Genomic DNA, 4,559 nt, shown 5'->3' on the forward strand with positions numbered 1-4,559 from the left:
GCAAGAGGTGTGTGAGAGAGAGTGGGAGGTGTTTCTCAGGTTGGGAATGAAGTTTTGTGCGTGCTCTGCTGTGGGGAGAGAGGTAGGAGTGAGTATATATAGGTGGGGCTCCAAAACTAGCCGTTTTTGACTTTTCTGCCCAAAAACCGGTTGAACCGGTCCCAAAACCGGTTGAACCGGTTTTCAAAAAGCTGCGCACAACTTTTTGGCTGACACAGCAGACTGGCAGAAAAAAGTGAACAGTGCAAAAACCGGTTGAACCTGTTTTAAAACCGGTTGAACCTGTTTCCACCAGACAAAAACCGGTTGAGTGTCCGGTTGAGTGTCCGGCTGAACCAGTATTTTGAAAAAAGGTGAACAGTGCAAAAACCGGTTGAACCTGTTTTAAAACCGGTTGAACCTGTTTTTTTCAAAGAGCAATTTTGGCCAAGATAGACTTAAAAAGGTTGTACTACATACTTTCACTAAGGATTAACAAGGGTAAAATGGAAGTTTTGGATCAAGGATTTTTGAGCTTTAGTACCAACACCAACTTTCTTTTTGGATCCCCCTTGATAGTACGACGATTCCTATACTCAAGTTAAATAAAATATAATTAAGTAACCTCCTTGAGAAATTGGTGTCTCATGTGTGATTTCTCCATGGCGTTGCTTCATAAGGATCACAAACATCTTTGTCTCGCCTTTTGAAGCAAACACAAATCGAGCCTGTGACTTGTGCCATTTCACCATATATGAGTTCAAATCATGGCTTCAAGTCACCTTACTGATGCATCAACATGTTGTAACTCTTTATAGCTGATTAGTTCATCGACTTAGTGCAAGTACTCTCTTCTTCACCTTAGCCATGGTACCTCGGTCTACAAGCCGTCGCTTGGCCTTCACCTTCGCTTAGTTCCTCGAAGCCCTTTCCTTGCTATCTTCACCCTATCAAGCCATTCTTGAGTCACATCTTATTGAGCATCCATTGAGAGAATCATTTCTTCAATATTGTGAACCTTGCTTGAATGTCATCTAGATATAACTGCTAAGATCAATCAAGCTCTAGTTTGATTCTCATATATTCATATATGGACTAATAGTAATATGGTCAAGCCAATTCACGATTCCTCATATCTTATTCACTTTGGCTTGACCAATCCTCTTAATCACTTCAACCTCTTTTATGATCATATTTATGCATAGTGATTTCTCAGGACTTGTCCATATATTCAAACCAATATAGAGACCATATTATATCCATTTGCATTGTCTCACTGGTTATTTGACCTTGTGTTGAACTTTGTTCACTGATCATGATACACTATTCAAGTATGTTCATCATACTGAATTCCCTGTTCAACACTTAGCAAACTTGTTAGACCTTTAAATGTGTTGTTATCCAAATCACCAAAACTCACAAAAGGGATGAATGCACTTTCACAAACCCCTTAGCCAAAGAACCTCATGTGTGTGGAGGTGGTGGAGTAGTTTCGACACACTGGGTAAGTCTTACTGAGTATTAGTATACTTAGCCTTGCTTGTGGCATCCTTTTTCTGGTACCTCAATTGGAGAGATGGTTGCTAGTGTGACTTGGTCCTCCACCCTACCACCGGGATGGACGGTTGAAAGTCGCCTAGAGGGAGGGGGGTGAATAGGCGGAATCTGAAATTTATAAACTTAAGCACACACTACAAGCCAGGGTTAGCGTTAGAACTTAAATAAAGTCCGGGAGAGAGGGGAAAACAAATCAAATGGAAAACAAGCAAATGAACACAGTGATTTGTTTTACCGAGGTTCGGTTCCTAAGAACCTAATCCCTTTGAGGTGGTCACAAAGACCGGGTCTCTTTCAACCATTTACCTCTCTCAAACGGTCACTTAGACCGAGTGAGCTTTCTCCTTAATCAAACGGGTCACTTAGACCCTGCAAGGACCACCACACACTTAGGTGTCTCTTGCTTTGATTACAAGTCACTTGGGAACAAGAATAAGGAAGGAAGAAAGCGATCCAAGCAACAAGAGCGCAAATGAACACGAACACACACTCTCTCAAGTCGCTAGGTGGTCGGAATGAATTTGGGACTTGGAGAGGCTTTGATCTTTTGATTTATGTCTAGGAGTGAATGCGCTAGCTCTTGTATTGAATGAAAACTTCAGAAGACTTGGATGCTTGGAGTTGTGGTGGTTGGGGGGTATTTATAGCCCTCAACCACCAACAAGCCGTTGGGGAAGGTTACTGTCGATGGGCGCACCAGACAGTCCAATGCGCCACCGGACAGGTCCTGTAGACTGTCCAGTGCGCTGCCACGTCACCAAACCGTTAGGGTTCAGGAGCCATCGACCGTTGGAGGCTTTGTCCCCTTGCTGCACCGGACTGTCCGGTGCCACACCGGACAGGTCCTGTTCACTGTTCGGTGCGCCTATGACTCTGCGCTCTGACTCTATCGCGCACTGTTCTCCACTGTAGCGCTGTCAGTGCGCTGTTGCAGTCGACCATTGCGCTGGATAGCCATTGCTCTGCTCGTGCACCGGACAGTCCGGTGGCACACTGGACAGTCCGATGAATTATAGTGGAGCGCGCCTGGTGAAACCCGAGAGTGGCTGGTTCATCTTTGTACGGACATGGTGCACCGGACACAGTCCGGTGGCACACCGGACAGTCCGGTGCGCCAGTCCTCAGCACACTCAAGTTTCTTGCTCCTTTGAATTTGATCCCTAACTTGAATATTTATTGGTTTGTATTGAACCTTTTTACACTTATAGAACATGTATTCTAGAGAAAACTAGTTAGTACATATATTTGTGTTGGACATTCAACCACCAAAATTAATTGTGAGAAAAGGTTAACCCTATTTCCCTTTCAACAGTCCAGAGGGATGCCGCCTCTATAGGAGAGGACCAGGAGGAATAAATATGGCCAGGCTTCGCCATACTCCCCTTTAATCATCGTTAGATATTTCCGCAGCAATGAACAATGAATTACTACTTTCGTAATTCCAAAACTTCAATGATGTAATAATCGTACTACCATTAAGCTGATGGTTCTTATGACTCGAAGTGGCTATCGATTTGGGGTAAGTGGTTAATCTGACTAGATCCGACATATTGACAATTTAATCAGATTTAAGTGTGTCATCATCTTTAAGGTGTGACCTGATCACTTAAGCTGAATTAATCTGAGTGGTTCCGCCAATTGGCTTGTAAACCAATTTGTCAACTTATATAAGGTGAGTTAGGACCCCTACAATTCATCTAATCCAGGAGAGTATATCCCATTCGATAGCTAACCCTAGCAGCACACAATTGTAATCTCGAGCTCAAGCAATACACATTACACAGTGTTTTACTCTAGCCGCCTAAACCTATATAATTCTTGTGTCACGTCTCGTTCCACCTGAACCATTGAGCTACAATCGATCTCGTTGACTACAAAAAGCACCTTGCGACATATTCCATGGTGCACTGTCGGTACCAAACACCGACACTGGTACCGTCCAATTCTCCAGTGCACGAGTCGATACTGATTGGTTTCGACTCCGACACAATTGAACCGATCGGACCAACAGACTGGCCGAACCGATCGACGTTGAGGACAGACCCATTAGTACCGCCCGCACGTGTCAGACTCAGGCTCATATGATGAACTAGTTAGATGCTTGTGCATTGCTACAATTTCTATATATTACATGGACCGACTTTGTTTTATTAAAATACAAAATATGTATGTTCTGTTGATTAGGTGGGTATGAATATGGTGTCAAAAGCTAATTTTTAATTTATTTTTCATAAAGCGAGAAGGAAGATGGTGACCGTAGCCATGAAAACTGATGCTTTATATAGTAGGGATTTAGATTTTATTTAAATTTTTTGAACTTAAGGTAAACCAATCAATAGACGCCACGATCAGTACATGCTGGTCTAGATCGGTACTGTCCGATTCTCTAGTGCGTGGATCGATACTTACCGATCCAGACTGGTACTGTCTAATTCTCTAGTGTGTGGGTCAGTACCAACTTGTTCGACTCTAGCATAGTTGATATCGATCGGGCCAATAGACTGGTCGAACTGATCGATACCGAGGATAGACTGATTGGTATTGACCACACGTGTTAGACCTCGGCTTATATGACAAATTAGTTGAATACCCGTATATTGCTACGATCTTTATATACCACTATCAGTCTATCACATAGTTAAACTTTGCTTTAATTTAACACAAAATGTATGTTCTGGTTAGGTGTGAATATAGAACTACCAATCAATATTTATTTTATTTTTGTATAAAGCGCCGAGTGACTATGGAATCGTGAAAAATGATGTTTTATATACTAGCGAAGTAATTGAAGGAAGGGGAAAGAAACATAACAGTGACGAATTTTCGGGAATAAATTTTTTTTATAATGGCTGTGAATCGTCGATTGAACGGACCAGAATGTACAGCCTGCCTGGGGTTTCCGAAGTATATTAGATGAAAACGCGAAAGGCCAAACAGTCACTCTCAGTTTAGTTTAGGCTCTCTGCTATTATACCAGACGTGTCTACGATTTAATGAGATAATTTGTGCTTATAACCCGATAG

The sequence above is a fragment of the Zea mays genome, chromosome 1 (genome assembly GCF_902167145.1).
Source record: "Zea mays cultivar B73 chromosome 1, Zm-B73-REFERENCE-NAM-5.0, whole genome shotgun sequence".
Classification (NCBI taxonomy): Eukaryota; Viridiplantae; Streptophyta; class Magnoliopsida; order Poales; family Poaceae; genus Zea; species Zea mays.